General features: G+C 41.0%; 1 long non-coding RNA gene across 1 annotated transcript in view; it reads right to left on the bottom strand.

The window, feature by feature from the left end:
- Positions 1 to 25,608, bottom strand: part of LOC140679676 (uncharacterized) — a 108,419-nt gene that overhangs the window by 42,287 nt on the left and 40,524 nt on the right. The window lies entirely within an intron of this gene.

The raw sequence follows: 25,608 nt of genomic DNA, 5'->3' as shown, positions 1-25,608 counted from the left end.
AGAGCCTACGAACCGAGAGACTGCCCTTGAACTTTGGGCTCCACAGGAAGATTCCGTTTATCAGAGCCTAAACCTGTCACCCCGAGATCTTCTGGCCATGCCGTGGTGTTTGCTGAGAGAGTCTTCAGTTTCACAGGTAGGAATAGGTCCCTGATCCGGTACTTTTTTGCCCTACCGGGCACCGATTGATGCAACATCCAATGCTACGGTACCTGGGTTGTGCCGACTCAGCCGGTTCTTCGCACTTGGAAACTTGGCTATCAGCACTCCAGTTCAAAACGACGCTTCCACGTAAGTAAAATAAGGCTCGACTTTTTCAAAAATTCGCCAGCTTGATGCTAATACACAGTGGCTTGCAAAAATATCCATACCACTTAAACTTTTCCATATTTTGTCAGATTACAACCATAGACACAAATATTTGTTTTTGGAATGCACGAAGCTTTTAACACTGAGTGATATCCATCCTGCAATGGTGCCCCATAATACACCTGCTGTGAACCTGTTTTTATGTTTTTATTTATACTATTTTATTTTTTTATTTTTTTATCGTGTTCTGTTTGTGTTGTGTTGTGTTTGCTCGGTGCTCGTATTATCTTTTAACCTGCCCATTGTACCGCACTTTGGCTACCCCTGTGGTAAATTTTAAATGTGCTTTATAAATAAAGTTGATTTGATTTGATTTGATTTGATAGACACAAATATTTGTTTTTGGAATGCACAAAGTGCAAAGTGGTGTCCAGTTGTGAAGTTGAAAGAAAAATTCGACATTATTCAAAACATTTTTTACCAATCAAAAACTGAAAAGTGCGGTTTGCAAGAGTATTCAGTCTTCCTTTTTTTCTGAAAGCAACCAATTGCCTTCAGAAGTTAATTGATGATTGTTAATGACTAAATACTGTTCACCTGTGTGTAATCTGATCTCAGTACAAATTAGGGTTGTACGGTATACCGGTATTAGTAGAGTACCGCGATACTAATGAATCATATTCGGTACTATACCGCCTCTAAAAAGTACCGGTCCTCCACATCGTCACATCGTGTCATGCAGACGAGCATGTTCGCCAGTGCACAATCACGGAGTACTTACAAGCGTAGACAGAAAAGGGAGAACGGCGAATTTTGGCGTTTGAAGTTATAACACTGAAACGCCCTCAGGAAGAGGTGCTTTAAAACATGGCTAGTCGGTGCCAACATTTTCAGAATGTGCTTTTATAAAGAAAACAATCTGAAGATGACTTTATTTTTAAGTTTTAATGCCATGATCTTACCAGTCCGACCCGCGTGGGAATAGACTTTCCTCCACGCGGCCCCTGAGCTAAAATGAGTTTGACACCCCTGTACTCGCCTAGTGGTGAAAACTGCCCCACGCCATCACCGATGTAACTGTCATTTCTGCACTTTAGGTGATCAGAGACGGATACCGAACTGATGGGTGACGATAAATTGCAAAAAAAGTTTTGCAAATTACAGAATGTGGGCGTGGCATGGCGCCAAACTTTGATCTAATGGTTCGCCACAAATCTTTAATAAGATCTTGATCGTAATTGCCACAAATGATGATGACAGTCTGAAATGGCTTCATTTAATTACATTTTATTTAATTGTATTTAATTGTATTTAATTGTATTTAATTTAATTTAATTTAATTTAATTTAATTTAATTTTATCTTATCTTATCTTATCTTATTAGGGCCCGAGCAGCAGAGCAAACACTGCAAAGGCCCTATTTAAATGGCTGTGTTTTTGCTTCTACAGTATATGTTTGGACGCCTTTTTGGAGGTCCTTAACATGCACGAAAAGTCCCCATATTTTGCAGGCACGTCAGGTATGGTGAAAAATGTTATATTTTGGGTGTCCCCAACATTATGGTGGTGGATCAGTGTATCGGGAAGGACGTGACCACGTCGTTCAATGTTTCCCTCTTGTTTTCATGTGTGTTTACCTTAGCTTTTGTGGACTTTTTGCATCTGCACTGCAACATCATAATTTTCCCCATAGTGGGATACATACAAAACCCAAAACCAGTGAAGTTGGCACGTTGTGTAAATGGTAAATAAAAACAGAATACAATGATTTGCAAATCCTTTTAAATCTATATTCAATTGAATAGACTGCAAAGGCAAGATCTTTAAAGTTCGAACTGTTAAACTTTGTCATGTTTTGCAAATATTAGCTCATTTGGAATTTGATGCCTGCAACATGTTTCAAAAAAGCTGGCACAAGTGGCAAAAAAGACTGGGAAAGTTGAGGAATGCTCATCAAACACTTATTTGGAACATCCCACAGGTGAACAGGCTAATTGGGAACAGGTGGGTTCCATGGTTGGGTATAAAAGCAGCTTCCATGAAATGCTCAGTCATTCACAAACAAGGATGGGGCGAGCGTCACAACTTTGTGAACAAATGCGTGAGCAAATTGTCCAACAGTTTAAGAACAACATTTCTCAACGAGCTATTACAAGGAATTTAGGGATTTCACCATCTAAGGTCTGTAATATCATCAAAAGGTTCAGAGAAGCTGGAGAAATCACTGCATGTAACATTGAATGCCCGTGACCTTGGACCCCTGGTACTGCATCAAAAAGCGACATCAGCGGGTAAAGGATATCACCACATGGGCTCAGGAACACTTCAGAAAACCACTTTCAGTAACTACAGTTGGTCACTACATCTGTAAGTGCAAGTTAGAACTCTACTATGCAAAGTGAAAGCCATTTATCAACAAAACCCAGAAATGCCGCCGGCTTCGCTGGGCCCGAGCTCATCTAAGATGGATTGATGCAAAGTGGAAAAGTGTTTTGTGGTCTGACGAGTCCACATTTCAAACTGTTTTTGAAAACTGTGGAGGTCGTGTCCTCCGGACCAAAGAGGGAAAGAACCATCCCGATTGTTATAGGCACAAAGTTGAAAATCCAGCATCTGTGATGGTATGGGGGTGCATTAGTGCCCAAGGCATGGGTAACTTACACATTTGTGAAGGCACCATTAATGATGAAAGGTACATACAGGTTTTGGAGCAACATATGTTGCCATCCAAGCAACGTCTTTTTCGTGGACGCCCCTGCTTATTTCAGCAAAACAATGCCAACCCACATTCTGCATATGTTACAACAGCGTGGCTTCATAGTAAAAGAGTGTGGGTACTAGACTGGCCTGCCTGTAGTCCAGACCTGTCTCCCATTGAAAATGTGTGGCGCATTATGAAGCCTAAAATACAACAACAGAGACCCCAGACTGTTGAACAACTTAAGCTGTATATCAAGCAAGAATGGGAAAGAATTCCACCTGAAAAGCTTCAAAAATTGGTTTCCTCAGTTCCCAAACGTTTACTGAGTGTAGTTAAAAGTATGTATTTTTACCATGTAACACAGTGGTAAAAATGCCCCTGTGCCAACTTTTTTGCAATGTGTTGCTGCCATTAAATTCTAAGTTAATGATTATTTGCAAAAAAAAATTAAGTTTCCCAGTTGGAACATTAAATATCTTGTTTTTGCAGTCTATTCAATTGAATATAAGTTGAAAAGGATTTGCAAATCATTGTATTCTGTTTTTATTTACCATTTACACAACGTGCCAACATCACTGGTTTTGGGTTTTGTAAATAAATAAATACAATGAATAAATGATCTTGCTATCTGAAAGTAGATGATGAGACAGGAGTGGACGTAGCTTTTTGGAACTTCTCGCCGGTCAAGTGGTCAGCGTGAGTCAAGGTCGGGGGTTGGCCCGCTGGCAGGAAATGCCAATTGGATTACAAAGTACAGCTGATTGACAGCAGATGTGCTTAACAAGGAGAGGGTCGTTAAGGGACCTGGAAGAAGAAAAATGGGCCGGGAAGGAAAGATGGATGGCTGGAAGATGTTTGAAAGGCGAGAAAAATGAGGCGAAGGGTTCTTAAAAGGCAGAGGAATTTAGTGATGCTAAAACAGCTTCCCTTCCTCTTACAAACTATCCCTTATTCCTCCTTTTTGCCCTACAGCTGTGTGTAGTTGCAGTGTGACCCCAATAAAGTCCCCTTCTCTGCCTCCTGCCCTAATAAAAGGGATAAATAACTACCCCACCCTCACTGTTTATTACCCCTTGGGGCACTAAAATGCAGCTGTCTGCCCCCCCCCGACCCGTTTCAAAAACGTCTGGCCTGTGCAGGACCCCCCCGTAAAACACGAACAAAACAAAAACACACACACGTACTGGAACACTTAACACGTACAGCATCAAACGGCGTCGCTGTACACACAGCTCGTAAAACACCGCCCAAAAGGTGAGCAGACAGCACGGTGCGCTTAAAACCCGCGAACATTCCAACAAGAAGAAAGGGAACACACGGTCACTGGTGCTAAAATCTAAAGCTTAAACAATAGATTTGTCCTTCGACCGGTAGTATAAAACACATTTTCGGATTAATGTCTATATCAGGGATGCTCAAAGTGGCGCCCGCGGGGCAAACTTTGCCCGTCGTGTCATTTCATTTGGCCCGAAAAAAGGGTGGCTATCGAATGTAATACAGTCGTGGTCAAAAGTTGACATACGCTTGTAAAGAACATAATGTCATGGCTGTCTTGAGTTTCCAATCATTTCTACAACTCTTATTTTTTTGTGATAGAGTGATTGTAGCACATACTTGTTGGTCACAAAATACATTCATGAAGTTTGGTTCTTTTATGAATTTATTATGGGTCTACTGAAAATGTGAGCAAATGTGCTGGGTCAAAAGTATACATACAGCAATGTTAATATTTGCTTACATGTCCCTTGGCAAGTTTCACTGCAATAAGGCGCTTTTGGTAGCCATCCACAAGCTTCTGCTTGAATTTTTGACCACTCCTCTTGACAAAATTGGTGCAGTTCAGCAAAATGTGTTGGTTTTCTGACATGGACTTGTTTCTTCAGCATTGTCCACACGTTTAAGTCAGGACTTTGGGAAGGCCATTCTAAAACCTTAATTCTAGCCTGATTTAGCTATTCCTTTACCATTTTTGATGTGTGTTTGGGGTCATTGTCCTGTTGGAACACCCAACTGCACCCAAGACCCAACCTCCGGGCTGATGATTTGAACTTTAACGGGTCCAGATTAGGGCCGATATTATCGGCCGATAAATGCTTTAAAATGAAATATCGGAAATTATCAGTTTAAAAATTATCGGTATCCGTTTCAAAAAGTAAAATTTATGACTTTTTAAAACGCCGCTGTGTACACGGACGTAGGGCGAAGTACAGAGCGCCAATAAACCTTAAAGGCACTGCCTTTGCGTGCCGGCCCAATCACATAATATCTACGGCTTTTCACACACACAAGTGAATCCATGTATACTTGGTCAAAAGCCATACAGGTCACACTGAGGGTGGCCGTATAAACAACTTTAACACTGTTACAAATATGTGCCACACTGTGAACCCACACCAAACAAGAATGACAAACACATTTTGGGAGAACATCCGCAACGTAACACAACATAAACACAACAGAACAAATACCCAGAACCCCTTGCAGCACTAACTCTTCCGGGACGCCACAATATACACCCCCCCCCCCCCCCCCCGCTACCCCCTTACCCCCCCCCACCTCAACCCCGCCCACCTCAACCTCCTCATGCTCTCTTAGGGAGAGCATGTCCCAAATTCCAAGCTGCTGTTTTGAGGCATGTTAAAAACAATATTGCTCTTTGTGACTTCAATAATAAATATGGCAGTGCCATGATGGCATTTTTTTTCCTTAACTTGAGTTGATTTGTTTTGGAAAACCTTGTTACATTGTTTAATGCATCTAGCGGGGCATCACAACAAAATTAGGCATAATAATGTGTTAATTCCACGACTGTATATATCGGTATCGGTTGATATCGGAATCGGTAATTAAGAGTTGGACAATATCGGAATATCGGATATCGGCAAAAAAGCCGTTATCGGACATCTCTAGTCCAGATCAACCTAGAACGTAACACAAGAGTCTAACATCTTTAAAACTTGTGATGTAAATGTTCATTTCTGTCTTGTCTTTTAACAAAGAAACAAGGAAGTCACAATCTTCGTTCAATGAATGTTCTGCAATTTGTCGTCCCCAAAGTAAGAACTGAACTGGGCAAGAAAGCATTTAGGTTTTCAGCACCGAAGGCTTGGAATAACCTACAATCGAACATTAAACTTCAAACCCTAGTTACGTTGAATGAGTTTAAAGCTTCTGTGAAAGGATTGCAGTCTACCTTGTCTGTATGCACATGTGTCATGTGAGCAAGTTTTAATGTTGTAAATGTGATGTTTTATGTATTTGTTTACTGTTTTTAATGTAACCTTGCTGCTGCCCTCTTGGCCAGGTCTCCCTTGGAAAAGAGATCTTTGATCTCAATGGGATTTTACCTGGTTAAATAAAGGCTAATAAATAAATAAATTTACCCATTTCAATAATCATTGATATGTATTTTACATTGTTTTCTGCATGTAAAAATTAAAGTTTTGCTCTAGAAAATGTTTTTGTGTTAATACTTTTGGTAGTCTGTAAAAAATTGATTGGATTTGCATTATTTCTAATGGGAATAATGCATTCGTTTTTTTTTGTACAACCTGGTCTTTTGGTAACCCAGCAGGCACCAGACATTAAAACAACGTTGGGAACTTGTTGAATTAGGTCCTGACGTCGAGCAACTCAAACATAACGTTGACACAACGTGCTTTTTGACTGTGTTTCATCAATGTCAGGTTCTGACGTTGATTTGATCATTGAATTTTGGTCATTTTTCCCAACCAATATTCTACAACACAAATTCAACTTTTTGACGTTTATTCAATGTCTGATTGTGACATTGATTTGACTATTGAAATTTGGTCATTTCCCAACCAATAACGTGGATCCAACATTGGACATCAACGTTTTCTCAATTTACAAATACAACTACCATATTTTCGGACTATAAGGCGCACTTAAAATCCTTTAATTTTCTCCAAACTCGACAGTGCGCCTTATAACTCGGTGGGCCTAATGTACGTAATAATTCTGGTTGTGCTTACTGACCTCAAAGCTATGTTATTTGGTACATGGTGAAATGATAAGTGTGACCAGTAGATGGCAGTCACACATAAGAGACATGTGTAGACTGCAATATGACTCAAGTAAACAAAGTTGTGGTTAGAGTGTCCGCCCTGAGATCGGTAGGTTGTGAGTTCAAACCCCGGCCGAGTCATACCAAAGACTATAATAATGGGACCCATTACCTCCCTGCTTGGCACTCAGCATCAAGGGTTGGAATTGGGGGTTAAATCACCAAAAATGATTCCCGGGCGCGGCCACCGCTGCTGCCCACTGCTCCCCTCACCTCCCAGGGGGTGATCAAGGGTGATGAGTCAAATGCAGAGAATAATTTCGCCACACCTAGTGTGTGTGTGACAATCATTGGTACTTTAACTTTAACTTAACACCAACATTTTATATGTTCCATTGAAAATATAGAACATTACTACACACGGCGCTCAAAAATCTATCAAAATGTTTTAGTACAACTTTGGTAAGCTATGAAGCCACACCGCTTGATGGATTGTACTGTGCTTCAACATACGAGTATTATTATGGTGTGTGTATAAGGTAAGACATTATCTGGCCTTTTGTTTCACGACATTATGCAAAAGCAACTTTTCTTACCTACTGGTACCTGCTGATCTGTATTTGGGATCTGCATAAGTCCTGAAAAATTGCACACATCCGCCTTTGTAGTCCGTGCCGACGAGCTTCTTCTTTTTCTCTATCTTGTTGTTATGGGACATTCATCCTCCACTGTTGCCATTTCTAATATAAAGTAGTGTAAAGTTCTTACTTATATCTGTCAGTAAACTCGCCATGAGAGCGCTGAAACATACCGGTGTAGTGAGTTTACATTATTCACCCAAGTATCTTTAGTTATTAGAGAGTTCCGCTCGGACGGTTTTTCACGGGACACATTTCTGGCGGAGGAGGAGATGCTGCTCCGTTATTGATTTAAGTAAAGTCCGAATGTCATTAAAACAGTTAGCTCCATCTTTTGACACTTCTTCCACACACACCCGTCCTTGCATGCTACACCGCTACAACAAAGATGACGGGGAGAAGATGCTACCAAAGGTGAGCCACGTAAATAAGACCACCCACAAAACGGCGCATCCTGAAGCGACTCTCAGAAAGCGGCTTGAAGATGATCTGTAAAACATAATTTATGCATTATTTTGACCAAAGAACCACCATTATATGTTATGTACAAACGTTTGTAGTCCCGTGTTTTTCAACCTTTTTTGAGCTAAGGCACATTTTTTGCGTTGAAAAAATCCGGAGGCACACCACCAGCAGAAATCATAAACTCAGTTGACAGTTAAAAGTCGTTGTCGCAATTGTTGGATATTACTTTAAAGCATAACCAAGCAAGCATCACTATAGCTCTTGTCTCAAAGTAGGTGTACTGTCACATCACACCCTGACTTATTTGGAGTTTTTTGCTGTTTTCTTGTGTGTAGTGTTTTAGTTCTAGTCCTGTGCTCCTATTTTGGTGGCTTTTTCTCTTTTGTTGGTATTTTCCTGTAGCAGTTTCATGTCTTCCTTTAAGCGATATTTCCCGCATCTGCTTTGTTTTAGCAATCAAGAATAGTTCAGTTGTTTTTATCCTTTTTTGTGGAGACATTGTTGATTTTCATGCCATGTTCGGATGCACATTGTGGACGCCGTCTTTGCTCCACAGTAAGTCTTTGCTCTCGTCCAGCATTCTGTTTTTGTTTACTTTGTAGCCAGTTCAGTTTTACTTTCGTTCTGCATAGCCTTCCCTAAGCTTCAATGCCTTTTCTTAGGGGCACTCACCTTTTGTTTATTTTTGGTTTAAGCATAAGACACCTTTTTACCTCCATTTACAAAGCAATTAGCTACCGGCTGCCACCTACTGATGTGGAAGAATATTACTCTGCCGAGCTCTAGACACTCAACAACAACACATCATTTGCAGACTATAATTACTGGTTTGCAAAAAATGTTTTTAACCCAAATATGTGAAATTAGATAATCTCCCACGGCACACCAGACTGTATCTCACGCGTGGCACAGTGGTTGAAAAACACTGATGTAGACCACAAGGAAGTGTTTTCCATTCAGAAAAAAATAATAATAATATGACTCCTTTAATGCGCCCTATAATCCGGTGCGCCTTATATATGGAAAAAAGATCAAAAATAGACCATTCATCGGCAGTGCGCCTTATAATCCGGTGCGCCCTATGGTACGGAAAATATGGTATTTTGCCACGTTGTTTCAAAGTCACTTTTAAAGGACATGTATGTATAATCAACGTTGTATCAATGTCGTGTGCCTGCTGGGAACGCTGAACAATGAAATTTGGAGCACCAAAACAAATATGAAAAACACACTTTGAGTACAGTACAAAGTACAGTACACACAACAACGTGTGTAACTTTGTGTGCATGTGAATAAAATGAGAAGAGAAGTTGATAAATGGCTGGCGTTCAAGGGGAAGATGAGTGTGTGACCTTGTCCGCATACTTCGCCGCTTGTCATGCAAGCCGAGGTGGATGATTTGTGGTCTGGCTGACGCAATAATTGTTGCGCAGGTCAAGTGCATTCAGCGCTGGCTTGTAAAGAAGTGGGAGGGCTGCTGAAATAAGGCCCTCCGGGGGCCAATGTGGGAGCGCCTGATGGGTAAAGAGGGACCGTTTCCCTTCTTGATGGAAAGCGCCTGCGCATTGGTGATGACAAGTAAATGTCATCTCGCGCCTTCACGTCATGCATGGATCCGACTTTATCATTTTTAAGAATTTTCCTGAGGTCCATTTATGAAAGGGATGGGGACTAGGCTTGGAATGCCTAAATGTACAGGGGTCCCTCAGTTTTTAGGTCTGACTAAACTGAATCGTATAAAAACTCGGGGTGTGAGTCTTTGAGCACTTCACGATTTGATCCGATTCCAATTTAACACGATTTTCTTTTTTTTAAACAGGTTGGATGGAGATGGCCTAAAAACTCCTTTTCAAAAATGTACTGCTCTTATATATATACATATATATATATATATATATATATATATATATAAATAATACTATATATACATTAGAGTTGTTCGGTATACCGGTATTAGGATAGTACCGCGATACTAATGAATCATATTCGGTACTATACCGCCTCTGAAAAGTACCGGTCCCCCAAACACCCCTAAAAACTAAAGATAAAAGTGAAGTTATAACACTGAAACGCCCTCAGGAAGAGGTGCTTTAAGACATGGCTAGCTAACTAGCGGCTAAAGTCCATCCACAGTCGGCAGTGTTTTAGCTACTTCTAAATCACTAATCCTCGCCTCCATGGCGACAAATAAAGTGAGTTTCTTACAAGTATCATCCCTGCAGGACGAGGAATAGCTAAACATGCTTCACTACACACCGTAGCTCACCGGCATCAAAATGTAAACAAACGCCATTGGTGGATCTACACCTGACATCCACTGTAATGATACCAAGTACTGGCTAGGGCTGGGTGATATATCGATATACCGTATTTTCCGCACTATAAGGCGCACCTAAAAACCACAAATTTTCTCAAAAGCTGACAGTGCGCCTTATAACCCGGTGCGCTTTATATATGGATTAATATTAAGATTCATTTTCATAAAGTTTCGGTCTCGCAACTACGGTAAACAGCCGCCATCTTTTTTCCCCGTAGAAGAGGAAGTGCTTCTTCTTCTACGCAAGCAACCGCCAAGGTAAGCACCCGCCCCCATAGAACAGGAAGCGCTTCTTCTTCTACTGTAAGCAACCACCCGCCCGCGTAGAAGAAGAAGGAGCGCGCGGATATTACGTTTCATTTCCTTTGTGTGTTTACATCTGTAAAGACCACAAAATGGCTCCTACTAAGCGACAGGGATCCGGTTCATGAAAAGACGCAATCTCTCCATCCGCACACGGACTACTATTTCACAGCAACTGCCTAAAGACTTTCAAGAAAAGCTGGCTACTTTCCGTGCATATTGTAAAAACAAGATAGCTGAAAAAAAGATCCGGCCAGAGAACATTATCAACATGGACGAGGTTCCACTGACTTTTGATATTCCTGTGAACCGCACTGTGGATACAACGGGAGCACGTACGGTGAATATTCGCACCACAGGGAATGAGAAGTCATCCTTCACTGTGGTTCTAGCTTGCCATGCTAATGGCCAGAAACTTCCACCCATGGTGATATTCAAAAGGAAGACCTTGCCAAAAGAGACCTTTCCAGCCGGCGTCATCATAAAAGCTAACTCGAAGGGATGGATGAAGAAAAGATGAGCGAGTGGTTAAGGTAAGTTTACGCGAAGAGGCCGGGTGGCTTTTTTCACGCAGCGCCGTCCATGTTGATATACGACTCCGTGCGCGCCCACATCACGCTGGTTTTTAATATATTATTAAAGTTTGACTGACCTATCTGACTGTTTTTTTGACATTCCTTTAGCGCAGTTAGATGCGGCTTATAACACGGGGCGTCTTATAGGTGGACAAAGTTTTGAAATATGCCGTTCATTGAAGGCGCGGCTTATAACCCAGGGCGCCTTATGGTGCGGAAAATACGGTACTCGATATATCGCGGGTTTGTCTTTGTGCGATATAGAAAATGACTATATCGTGATATTGGAGTAAACGTTCTCACGCAGTTGCTTTTAGCTGCGGACATTACACTCCAGGCTCTCCTCGCTCTTTCTTGTCTGTCCTTCTCACAGACAGCAAGCGCACCTTCTTACACACGTCACATACTGTCACGTCATACGTCACATACGTATACGCCCTCGCGCAGCAGAGAGGTAGCAGCATGGCTAAAGTTAGCTGTGGTGCGAGTGGTAATACGAGAGAAAGAAGGTGCGAATCTGGTAACAAATGAAGGAAGAATTAAAGAAAAACAGCAGGGGGTCAATCATGTGGCGGTGGTTTGGCTTCAAGCGGGAATATGTCGAACAGACAACCGTAATTTGTCAAGTGTGGGGCAAAAGCGTTGCTACAAAAAGTAGCATTACTGCTAATATGGAGCATCATTTGAAAAGTCACCTGCTAGATAATGTAGAGTGCTTACTCCGCATGTCAACATCTCCATTTGGTGCCACACCATCAAAATGCCGAGGCAAACATTTCCAGATCAACACCGTATGAAAAAAATAGTCAACAACAAAAGAGATAAGATCCGCAGGAACCTATACCACATAGCGAAGGACATACACAATTTTACACTTATTGAAATATCTTGTGTGACATTATGCACAAAAGTGCACTTTATTAGTTTTAAACTATTGTAGTGGCGTTCTGTACACAAAGTGCACTTTAATTTAGTGTTGTTTTGATTTGTCATCATGCACAAAAGTGCACTAATAGCTTGTTTTAAAATGTCTGACAATTTTGCACTTTCTGTTTTGGAAATGACATGAATTTTTGTCTTGTTTAATAAATACAGTTTTGGTAAATTGACTTAGTTGTGATTTCCCTCTCTGCATGAAAGTTTAAAAGTAGCATATATTAATGCAGTATGAAGAAGAATGTTTTAATGTAGACACATAGAATCATCATACTGCTGTGATTATATGCATCAAGTGTTCATTCAAGGCTAAGGCAAAATATCGAGATATATATCGTGTATCGTGACATGACCTAAAAATATCGAGATATTAAAAAAAGGGCATATCGCCCAGCCCTAGTACAGGCACGTATCTAATCGATACTACTATGATTACGTCGATATTTTTTGGCATCACAACATCTTCTTTCGTTTTAAAAAAATGTATATTATGTTTATAAACTCAGGAAATATGTCCCTGGACACATGAGGACTTTGAATATGACCAATGTATGATCCTGTAACTACTTGGTATCGGATTGATACCCAAATTTGTGGTATCATCCAAAACTAATGTAAAGTAACAGAATAATAAATGGTTATTACATTTTAACAGAAGTGTAGATATCCATCCATCCATCCATCTTCTTCCGCTTATCCAAGGTCGGGTCGCGGGGGCAGCAGCTTAAGCAGGGAAGCCCAGACTTCCCTCTCCCCAGCCACTTCGTCCAGCTCCTCCCGGGGGATCCCGAGGCGTTCCCAGGCCAGCCGGGAGAGATAGTCTTCCCAGCGTGTCCTGGGTCTTCCCCGTGGCCTCCTACCGGTCGGACGTGCCCGAAACACCTTCCTAGGGAGGCGTTCGGGTGGCATCCTGACCAGATGCCCGAACCACCTCATCTGGCTCCTCTCGATGTGGAGGACCAGCGGTTTTACTTTGAGCTCCCCCCGAATGACAGAGCTTCTCACCCTATCTCTAAGGGAGAGCCCCGCCACTCGGCGGAGGAAACTCATTTCGGCCGCTTGTACCCGTGATCTTGTCCTTTCGGTCATGACCCAAAGCTCATGACCATAGGTGAGGATGGGAACGTAGATCGACCGGTAAATCGAGAGCTTTGCCTTCCGGCTCAGCTCCTTCTTCACCACAACGGATCGATACAGCGTCCGCATTACTGAAGACGCCGCACCGATCCGCCTGTCGATCTCACGATCCACTCTTCCCCCACTCGTGAACAAGACTCCGAGGTACTTGAACTAGATATAACATGTTAAAAGAGAAAGTAAGCAGATATTAACAGCAAATGAACAAGTAGATGAATAATTCATTTTCTACCACTTGTCCTTAATAATGTTGACAAAATAATAGAATGATAAATGACACAATATGTTACTGCATATGTCAGCAGCTAAATTAGGAGCCTTTGTTTGTTTACTTACTACTAAAAGACAAGTTGTCTTGTATGTTCACTATTTTATTTAAGGACTTAACTGCAATAATAAACATATGTTTGATGTACCCTAAGATTTTTTGTTAATATAAAGCCAATAATTTCAATTTTATGTTGTCCCCTTTATTTAGAAAAATACAGAAATAATTTTAGTATCGGTACCAAAATATTGAATACAAATAAATTAAAAAACGACTTCCACCAGAAGTGGGGCGTACAAAAGGCAGTGTACCATTGCATTAAAGTGCACGACCCCAAGCCGGACTTTCAAATCAACAAGCTTCAAAAAGTATTCAGTGCCTGCGAGGGAAAAAAGCTTCAAAGGAAAAAAGCGAAAGAGGAGAGACGTGGAGAGCTTGAGTCACAGACGAACAAGGAGGCATGAGGTATTTCGACTTCCTTAAATGGTGAATCATCCACAGACAGCATCAAATAAAAGTGCAACTCAAACAAGAGCAACTGGAATCACCAGCCTGCTGTGGCCCTCCCTGTCCTGCTGCGAGACAATGCTCTTACAGTGCACTTGTCTGCAATTAGGTCTTTGTCGGGGGAATGGAAGGATGATCAATCTGATTACAGACTCTGACACAGGCTGGGGAGAGACGAGCGCCTCGGGGATGGAAGATAATATTCCAGGCGCAGCGTGCGAGTTTACATACTCGGCTATTGGACACGATGACATCATGTTTTTTTGGAATCATGAAGCCAGAAGACAGCTAGCTTAGCATAAAGGGTCAGCGCGGAATTAAAGTTGTAAATACTGGTTACAACACACCATAAACGCTCCAGTTAACACCTGCATTCAGTTAGCACCGAGTCTCCCACGAAATCAAATAACCACCAGGGGCCTCGAGTTACCATGTGGTCAGGAAACAATGGTATTCACAGCTGTGGCTGTAGGCAACTTCTTGACGTGGCCGTTATATTGCCTCCACGTGATTAACGAGTGGTCAGCATACAACAGCTTTATTCAGCTGGGCCAGAAAATATTTGTTGGGTTGTAGCGGTACACAGTTGTAGTACACTTTTCACCACTTGTGGCAGTAATTACTTTTTTCCCTTAAGATTTTTTAAGGGCAAAAATTATGACTAAAGCGGTGACGCTGTATTTTCATTTGCATTTACATTTTATTGACAAATTAATTCTTATTTTAGTGTATTTATTTTAGCACTACATAAATGTATGTACTGTAAATTATTGACTATTAGCGGCAAAAAAAAAAAAAAAAATTCCCTACACTTTGAACCCTGCGGCTTATAAAATGGTGCCGCTGATTTATGGATTTTTCTTTGCCGACGGCCATATTGCAAATTTAAAAAAATATATATAAAGAAGCAAATTGTTACGTCGGGATGTTCGTGTTCTCTCCAATGCTGAAAGTTAAGTTAAATTAAGTTAAAGTACCAATGATTGTCACACACACTTGGTGTGTTGAAATGTGTCCTCTGCATTTGACCCATCCCCTTGATCACCCCCTGGGAGGTGAGGGGAGCAGTGAGCAGCAGCGGTGCCACGCCTGGGAATAATTTTTGTTGATTTAACCCCCAATTCTAACCCTTGATGCTGAGTGCCAAGCAGGGAGGTAATGGGTCCCATTTTTATAGTCTTTGGTATGACTCGGCCGGGGTTTGAACTCACAACCTACCGATCTCAGGGCGGACACTCTAACTACTAGGCACTACATAAATGTATGTACTGTAAATTATGAACTATAAGCCGCAAAAAAAAATTCCCTACACTTTGTACCCTGCGGCTTAGAAAATGGTGGCGCTAATTTATGGATTTTTCTTTGCCGACGGCCATAATGCAAATTTAAAAAAATATATATCTAAAAAATTGGCCCTAGTGAGTGAATGTGAGTGTGAATGTTGTCTGTCTATCTGTGTTGGCCCTGCGATGAGGTGGCGACTTGTCCAGGGTGTACCCCGCCTTCTGCCCGAATGCAGCTGAGATAGGCTCCAGCGACCCCCCCATGACCCCGAAAGGGACAAGCGGTAGAAAATGGATGGATGGATTAATTCTTATTTCAGTTATATATTTTAGCACTACATAAATGTATGTACTGTAAATTATTGACTATAAGCCGCAAAAAAAAATTCCCTACACATTGAACTCTGCGGCTTATAAAATGGTGCCGCTAATTTATGGATTTTTCTTTGCCGACGGCCATAATGCAAATTTAAAAAAATATATATCTAAAAAAATTGGCCCCAGTGTGTGAATGTGAGTGTGAATGTTGTCTGTCTATCTGTGTTGGCCCTGCGTTGAGGTGGCGACTTGTCCAGGGTGTACCCCGCCTTCCGCCCGAATGCAGCTGAGATAGGCTCCAGCGACCCCCCCGCGACCCCGAAAGGGACAAGCGGTAGAAAATGGATGGATGGATGGATATTTTAGCACTACATATATGTATGTACTGTAAGTTATGGACTATAAGCCGCAAAAAAAAATTCCCTACACATTGAACTCTGCTGCTTATAAAATGGTGCCGCTAATTTATGGATTTTTCTTTGCCGACGGCCATGATGCAAATTTAAAACAAAATTGGCCCTAGTGTGTGAATGTGAGTGTGAATGTTGTCTGTCTATCTGTGTTGACCCTGCGATGAGGTGGCAACTTGTCCAGGGTGTACCCCGCCTTCCACCCGAATACAGCTGAGATAGGCTCCAGCAACCCCCCTGCGACCCAGAAAGGGACAAGCGGTAGAAAATGGATGGATGGATGGATGGATTAATTCTTATTTTAGTTATATATTTTAGCACTACATACATGTATGTACCGTAAATGATGGACTATAAGCCGCAATATTTTTTCCCTACACTTTGTATCCTGCGGCTTATAAAATGGTGCTGCTAATTTATGGATTTTTCTTTGCCGGCGGCCATAATGCAAATTAAAAAAAATATATATCTAAAAAATTGGCCCTAGTGAGTGAATGTGAGTGTGAATGTTGTCTGTCTATCTGTGTTGGCCCTGCGATGAGGTGGCGACTTGTCCAGGGTGTACCCCGCCTTCTGCCCGAATGCAGCTGAGATAGGCTCCAGCGACCCCCCCATGACCCCGAAAGGGACAAGCGGTAGAAAATGGATGGATGGATTAATTCTTATTTCAGTTATATATTTTAGCACTACATAAATGTATGTACTGTAAATTATTGACTATAAGCCGCAAAAAAAAATTCCCTACACATTGAACTCTGCGGCTTATAAAATGGTGCCGCTAATTTATGGATTTTTCTTTGCCGACGGCCATAATGCAAATTTAAAAAAATATATATCTAAAAAAATTGGCCCCAGTGTGTGAATGTGAGTGTGAATGTTGTCTGTCTATCTGTGTTGGCCCTGCGATGAGGTGGCGACTTGTCCAGGGTGTACACCGCCTTCCGCCCGAATGCAGCTGAGATAGGCTCCAGCGACCCCGAAAGGAACAAGCGGTAGAAAATGGATGGATGGATGGATATTTTAGCACTACATAAATGAATGTGCTGTAAAATATGGACTATAAGCCGCAAAAAAATTCCCTACACTTTGAACCCTGCGGCTTATAAAATGGTGCCGCTAATTTATGCATTTTTCTTTGCCGACGGCCATAATGCAAATTAAAATATATATATATAAACAAGCAAATTGTTACGTCGGGTTGGCCGTGTTCCCTCCAACGCAGAAAGACAAGCAGGGGCAGCGTGCAGGTAGGATTGAGTCTTTAATTATTAAAGATGACAAAAACTCGGACGCTAAACAAACGTGGAGTCAAAAAAACAAAAATGTCACCAAGGGCGACGTGAAAAACCAGAAGAAACGTAAATGTTGCGTATAACAAGTGTTCATTGATTGATTGATTGAGACTTTTACTAGTAGATTGCACAGTACAGTACATATTCCGTACAATTGACCACTAAATGGTAACACCCCAATAAGTTTTTCAACTTGTTTAAGTCGGGGTCCACGTTAATCAATTCATGGTAAACATTGACGTTGACCCAGCAACTTGTGCTGCGTGACTGAAAACTATAAAGGGGAATGATTAACCAAAACACCTGGTGGGAACACTAATTACTAAACAAAGGCAGGTGTGGAGAGTTAGTGCCCCGTGGAAGCCAACAGTAAACGAAAGGAAAGTGGGTGCAGCCAGGAAACGGACTAAAAGATAGGAAACAAGCTACTAAACATAAATCACGCCATGACCCGGGTAACGGATCATGACACTGAAATACACTGAAAAGGTGCATTGTGCGATGGTGCCATCTTTTGGACGAGTTCGCTCACTGCAAGTGCTGCAGTGTCCTTCCATTTAATGCTTTCAGCCGGAAATAAAAGCGAAGTTCCGTCTCCTAGCCCTCCGTAGCGTTTCTCCACGTATGGATTCCTCATTCATCACTCCGAGCAACGTTATTAAGTACAGATGTCCGATAATGGCTTTTTTGCCAATATCCGATATTCCGATATTGTCCAACTCTTAATTACCGATACCGATATATACAGTCGTGGAATCAACACATTATTATGCCTAATTTTGTTGTGATGCCCCGCTGGATGCATTAAACAATGTAACAAGGTTTTTCAAAATAAATCAACTCAAGTTATGGAAAAAAAATGCCAACGTTGCACTGCCATATTTATTATTGAAGTCACAAAGTGCATTATTTTTTTTAACATGCCTCAAAACAGCAGCTTGGAATTTTGGACATGCTCTCCCTGAGAGAGCATGAGGAGGTTGAGGTGGGCGGGGTTGGAGGGGGGGGGGGGGTTTAAGTTGGGGGGAGGATAACGGGGGGTGTATATTGTAGAGTCCTGGAAGAGTTAGTGCTGCAAGGGGTTCTGGGTATTTGTTCTGTTGTGTTTATGTTGTGTTACGGTGCGGATGTTCTCCCGAAATGTGTTTGTCATTCTTGTTTGGTGTGGGTTCACAGTGTGGCGCATATTTGTAACAGTGTTAAAGTTGTTTATACGGCCACCCTCAGTGTGACCTGTATGGCTGTTGACCAAGTATGCTTGCATTCACTTGTGTGTGTGTGAAAAGCCATAGATATTATGTGATTGGGCCGGCATGCAAAGGCAGTGCCTTAAAGGCGCGCCCCCAATATTGTTGTCTGGGTGGAAATCGGGAGAAATTCGGGAGAATGGTTGCACCGGGAGATTTTCGGGAGGGGCACTGAAATTCGGGAGTGTCCCGGGAAAATCGGGAATGTTGGCAAGTATGACTGGGAGACACGACTGCTCTGTACTTCTCCCTACGTCCGTGTACCACTGCGTACAGCGGCGTTTTAAAAAGTCATACATTTTACTTTTTGAAACAGATACCGATAATTTCCGATAATACATTTTAAAGCATTTATCGGCCGATAATATCGGACTGCCGATATTATCGGACATCTCTATTATCAAGTTTTACAATGTAACTAAAACTGTTCATACCTACTAAACCGTCCCGTGTCGGATGACTGTAGGAGTGTTTTCATACATATTTGTACGCGCTATTGTGATGTAATCAAGCGAGCGTCGTTAGCATTAGCTAATATGCTAATACGTTTACATGTGTCTCTGTTCGTATTATTAAATTACAATGGCATTCTTTTTGTATTGTTTCACTTTCCAAAACGTCATCGCGGAGTTATTGAGTTATTGTCCATGACGATGACTTCTGTTTTGTTTGATCTGCCGTTTTACTGCCATGTTACAGGCACCCTTTGGAAACAAGGTCTGTAAATAAACATTTGCAAAATATTTTTGCGTAAATAACTCATTTCGCAACGTATATATCTGCGGCTTATAGTCCAGTGCGGCTAATATATGGAGAAATATTATTTTCCCCAAAATTTTGTGGTTTGCTGCTTACATATTTTGGTGCGGTAAATACTTTTTTCGTCAGTTATTTATGAGTCCCTTCTTATGCAGTGTATTTGGTTGGTACTTATTTTTCTAACCAGCCTGATTACTGGGTTAAAATGCTGACTCTGCAGTTTGCTTCTTGCCGCGGTTTTAACAATAGTTATTTTAAACCATTAATAAAGCTAATAAATGAGGTTGGTATACAATGTATAATGAGTTTTCAAATCTTAGCCTTTTTTCCGATTATCTTTGTGGTTTGGGTAAATAGGACAGTATAGACTTTTATTCATCCCACATCCCCTGATTACAGTGTAGAATTGATATATGCTATACAGTATATACAGCCCGATTATAATCGAGCTTGGTCATAGTAGTAAACATTAGTTGCTAACCACCGACGTGTATAAAACAGGAATGTCCAAAGTGCAGCCTGGGGCCATTTTGGGTCCCTTTTTATTGGTCCCATGCAGACGGTCCTCTTATTATGACGTTTCGTGGTTACAACGCACTCCCATAAATCAATAATGCTGTACTAAAAGCAAAAGAGAAGTATACGTGCAAGAAGCGGAAGGATGGATATAGGGGTGGGTACCGTTCACATTTTAACCGATTCAATACCGGTACGCAAAAGCACCAATTTTCGGTACTTTTGTGTGTGTTAATTAATATTAATTGTTTGATTATATTTTTTTTAATGAGTTAATTATGATAACTGTGCTGTCTAGTTGTTATATATTGTTTATTATCATATTTGAGTTCCAACACATTAGATGGCAGTATTGTATTGGCTATCTAGCTTTTTACAGGAAGCTGAATGTGGTCTGTTGCACCCTACGAAGTATTTATACTGTACGTATTGTGCTTACGACACACCAGTTGTTTGATAATAATATTCTTCTTTGTGGTATTTTCCATTACCAAATTTGGAGGCATTGTAATTGCCGTGTAAAATCGCTAATGCTAATAGTAGCCTGTCTATGGAAAATCCAATGCAAATTAGCATCAAGCCAGCGCAATTTGGATGAGTGGAGCTTTACTTTACGTTTGAGCGTTTTCTACCAAGCAAACTTGCTTTGTTGGTGTTGAAAATTGCAACTTTAGAGGGAATTTGGCTGAGTCCGCCTTGAGTGCTGCAACCGGACGTGACGTCACGTGCAACAAAGGTACCGAAATATGGCACCGTTTGATTTCCCGTGAATCGATACCTGGTAGAACCGACGGAATTCGGTCGGTGCCTATAAAAGTACCCATTTGGTACCCATACCCAACTGTATGGAGGTGGAATAAACCATAGTTGCGCCTCGCTACACTGGAGAAGAATAACATCACTGTTGTTCTTTTTAATTGTCTTTATTTTTACTTTGTATGAGGCACAAGTGAAAATAAAAATATTATTATATTATTAAATTACTATTATTATTAACAAAATTACAAAATATTATTATAATATTATGGTATTTTTATGTTCATGTTAAAAATATTATAGAAATATTATTGAATAATAATACAAATAAGTAAGGAGATGCCAATCGACATTGACTACAAGCCCAGTCCAGACCCCTCAAACATTATTAAGGATAAAGATGGTATGTGTGAACACTCCACTGAAGACTCTCTCTTCATTGTGCAAGACAACCACAGCGACAAAAGTAAGGAACTAGTGTTGTCCCGATACCAAAATGTATTTCGGTACTTTTCTAAACAAAGGGGACCACAAAAAATGTCATTATTGGCTTTATTTTAACAAAATATCTTAGGGTACATTAAACATATGTTTCTTATTGCAAGTTTGTCCTTAAATAAAATAGTGAACATACTAGACAACTTGTCTTTTAGTAGTAAGTAAACAAACAAAGGCTCCTAATTCAGCTGCTGACATATGCAGTAATATATTGTGTCATTTATCTACCTATTATTTAGTCAAAATTATTAAGGACAAGTGGTAGAAAATGAATTATTCATCTACTTGTTCATTTACTGTTAATATCTGCTTACTTTCTGTTTCAACATGTTCTATCTACACTTTTGTTAAAATGTAATAATCATTTATTCTTTTGTTGTTTGATACTTTACATTAGTTTTGAATGATACCACAGATGTGGGTATCAATCTGATACCAAGTAGTTACAGGATCATACATTGGTCATATTCAAAGTCCTCATGTGTCCAGGGACATATTTCCTGAGTTTATAAACATAATATAAATGTAACAAAAAATGTTGTAATGCTAAAAGATATCGTTGTAATCATAGTAGTATCAACTAGATACACCCTTGTACTTGGTATCGTCACAGTGGATGTTAGGTGTAGATCCACCAATGGCGTTTGTTTATATTGTAGCGTCCCGGAAGAGTTGGTGCTGCAGGGAATTCTGGGAATTTGTTCTGTAGTGTTTATGTTGTGTTGCAGTGCAAATATTCTCCCAACATGTGTTGTTGTTTAGTGTGGTTTCATTATATGGCACATGTTTATGACAGTGTCATGACATGTATGGCTGTTGACTAAGTATGGCCTTCTTTCACTTGTGTGTAGTGTGTTCAAATTTAAGTTACCCTACTCAGTGGCCTAGTGGTTAGAGTGTCCACCCTGAGATCGGTAGGTTGGGAGTTCAAACCCCGGCCGAGTCATAAAAATGGGACCCATTACCTCCCTGCTTGGCACTCAGCATCAAGGGTTGGAATTGGGGGTTAAATCACCAAAAATGATGCCCGGGCGTGGCCACCGCTGCTGCCCACTGCTCCCCTCACCTCCCAGAGGGTGATCAAGGGGATGGGTCAAATGCAGAGGACAAATTTCACCACACCTAGTGTGTGTGACAATCATTGGTACTTTAACTTTAACTTTAATTGTCATAGTTGTTTATGGTTGGTCATAGAATAATCTTGCCTCGACCTCGCCAACTTCAGTACGTTTTTACACGTCCGGGGACGAGCATGAATGATTCAGAAGGAGCTACAGCGCTGCAGATCGCGAATAGTCATCAGCCGCTAGCTAACCGTGTTTTAAAGCGTGCCAACTCCAATGGGTGGGGACCGGTACTTTATAGAGGCGGTATGGTACCGAATATGATTCATTATTCATTAGTAACGCGGTACACCGTACAACCCTACGAGGAACCTTTCTAATTTTTGTGGTTTCATTCTACAGACGCAAAGGCTGTCAACAAACACCTTCCATGAGAAAAACCTTTGGAAACCCGCTTTTGATTTCCATCTTATTCCTCCTCCTTTGACTCATTCCAGATGACGGCCCAGCCAAAGGCGGGCATGTCAGAGCTGGACACATTGCTGAGATGCACGGTGTGGTGTTGTTTGATTGGTTGCAGAGGAAGATGTGTGGGTGGAAGAAACAACTTGTAAAACACAAGCATGCACAGAAAAAAAGAACAAATGGCTCCTACCTCTGTTGCACTTTTTAGAAAGAACAAACTGTTTACCATTTAAGGCTCTCTTTGCTTTTTATGTGTATCTGTGCATGCATAAAATGCATGCATAACAAAGATGAAATTAACTGTATAATAAAAGAATTAAAAACATTTTTTTAAATGCAATAGTTTACCTTGAACAGTTGAAAAATAGCATTGGTTGCCTGTATATGCGTCCTTTATTAAACTTTACCATGAAATAGAATCATATAGTATAATCCGGGCAGCACGGTGGAAGAGGGGTTAGTGCATCTGCCTCACAATACGGAGGTCCTGAGTAGTCTTGGGTTCAATCCCGGGCTCGGGATCTTTCTGTGTGGAGTTTGCATGTCCTCCCCGTGACTGCGTGGGTTCCCTCCGGGTACTCCGGCTTCCTCCCACCTCCAAAGACATGCACCTGAAGATAGGTTGATTGGCAACACCAAATTGGCCCTAGTGTGTGGATGTGAGTGTGAATGTTGTCTGTCTATCTGTGTTGGCCCTGCGATGAGGTGGCGACTTGTCCAGGGTGTACCCCGCCTTCCGCCCGATTGTAGCTGAGATAGGCTCCAGCGACCCCCGCGACCCCAAAGGGAATAAGCGGTAGAAAATGGATGGATGGATGGATAGTATAATCCTTCATGAATGTATCGTATTTTCTGGACTATAGAGCACATTGGGATATAAGCCGCACCCACTAAATTTTTGTCATTTTATTAAAAATGGCTGGACAGGACAGATTTAAAATATTATATATGTTTATATATATATATATATATATATACTGTATGTATATATATATATATATACACTTTTTTTTTTTTTTTGTGTTTGTTTTTTGTCCTGTCCAGCTACTCAGGCAAATCATATAGTTGATGTGGATGCCCATATCGGCTGTACAAATTTATTAAATGTATTTATATTATCATTTGGAGCAGCCGGGCCGGAGCATGAGGGGATAGAAAGAGAAGAAAAGGAAGACAGAGGGGGAAATTGTGGGGACAAGAGGGGGATAAGACAGAGAGACAAAACAACAACAGCAAAAACAACAATAACAACAACAACAACAATAGAACAACATCAGCAAATAGGATATGTACAAATATGATAGTAAATGTAATCGCAAAGAAGCAGTTAGTGAAATAAATAATAATACAGAAATGAAAATGAGCATTATTACACTACAAATGGAGCATTACAAATACCAATAGAAATAGCGCTATTGATAATGAATAATAACAATAACTTACCACTTTTATCAACAATACAAATGTTCATATACAACAATACATATATGTAATGATAACTTGAAAAAAAAAAGGAAGGCAGATAAATGGAGGGGAAGAAAGAGAAGCCAACTATATTAACCTTGTAGATTGTTATAGTAACAGTTACGCAGTATCCCCTAGGGCAACAACGTTAACATATGTTTGATGAAACGTGATTATATGCATGAATGTATGTATATATATATATGTACTTGTATATGTACAGTAAGTATGTGTATGTTTGTACAGTGAATGTATATGTACATGTACCGTATTTTTCGGAGTATAAGTCGCTCCGGAGTATAAGTGGCCCCGGCCTAAAATGCATAATAAAGAAGGAAAAAAACATATATAAGTCGCACTGGAATATAAGTCGCATTTTTGGGGGAAATGTATTTGATAAAACCCAACACCAAGAATAGACATTTGAAAGGCAATTTAAAATAAATAAAGAATAGTGAACAACAGGCTGAATAAGTGTACGTTATATGAGGCATAAATAACCAACTGAGAAGGTGCCTGGTATGTTAACGTAACATATTATGGTAAGAGTCATTCAAATAACTATAACATATAGAACATGCTATACGTTTACCAAACAATCTGTCACTCCTCATCGCTAAATCCCATGAAATCTTATACGTCTAGTCTCTTACGTGAATGAGCTAAATAATATTATTTGATATTTTACGATAATGTGTTAATAATTTGACACATAAGTCGCTCTTGAGTATAAGTCGCACCCCCGGCCAAACTATGAAAAAAACTGCGACTTATAGTCCGAAAAATACGGTATGTGTATATGTATGTTTGTACAGTGAATGTGCGTGTGGATGTACGAACTTTGAGTGTGTAGGTATGTACTGTATTTGTGTACCTATGTGTGCGCGTATGTATGTATATATGTATGAATAACTGTGTGTATGTGAATACATATGTATATTTGTATGTACAATACATTTGACTCCCAGTATGTGCGGGAGCTAGAGTACGGCCCCAGCCACCCAGAGAGCCCAACACTAAACAGCAGGTGTGGCGCCCATGGAACAAGGGACCACCGGCCCCACGCAGCCAGGCCGCCCAGCGACAGGAACCCCAGAGCCCGGCCCACCGGGCTGCACGGAAGAGCCAGCAGCAGGCCATAGACAGACGCGCTCGGCAGGATGCCCTGCCCGAGGGGCCCAGAGACTCCCCACAACCGGACGGGAAGACCTCCCTCGCCCCACCAGCAACACCAGCAACACCCGAGCACCCAAACTCCCTTATTAGCCCAATGACTACCACGAGAATGATAGTAAATCCATATTAATCCACCCATCCATCTTCTTCCGCTTATCCGAGGTGGAGTCGCAGGGG

Source organism: Nerophis lumbriciformis, linkage group LG21 (genome assembly GCF_033978685.3).
Source record: "Nerophis lumbriciformis linkage group LG21, RoL_Nlum_v2.1, whole genome shotgun sequence".
Taxonomy (NCBI): domain Eukaryota; kingdom Metazoa; phylum Chordata; class Actinopteri; order Syngnathiformes; family Syngnathidae; genus Nerophis; species Nerophis lumbriciformis.
The sequence above is the reverse complement of the archived record's forward strand: the minus strand, read 5'-3'. Positions and strand labels throughout refer to the sequence as shown.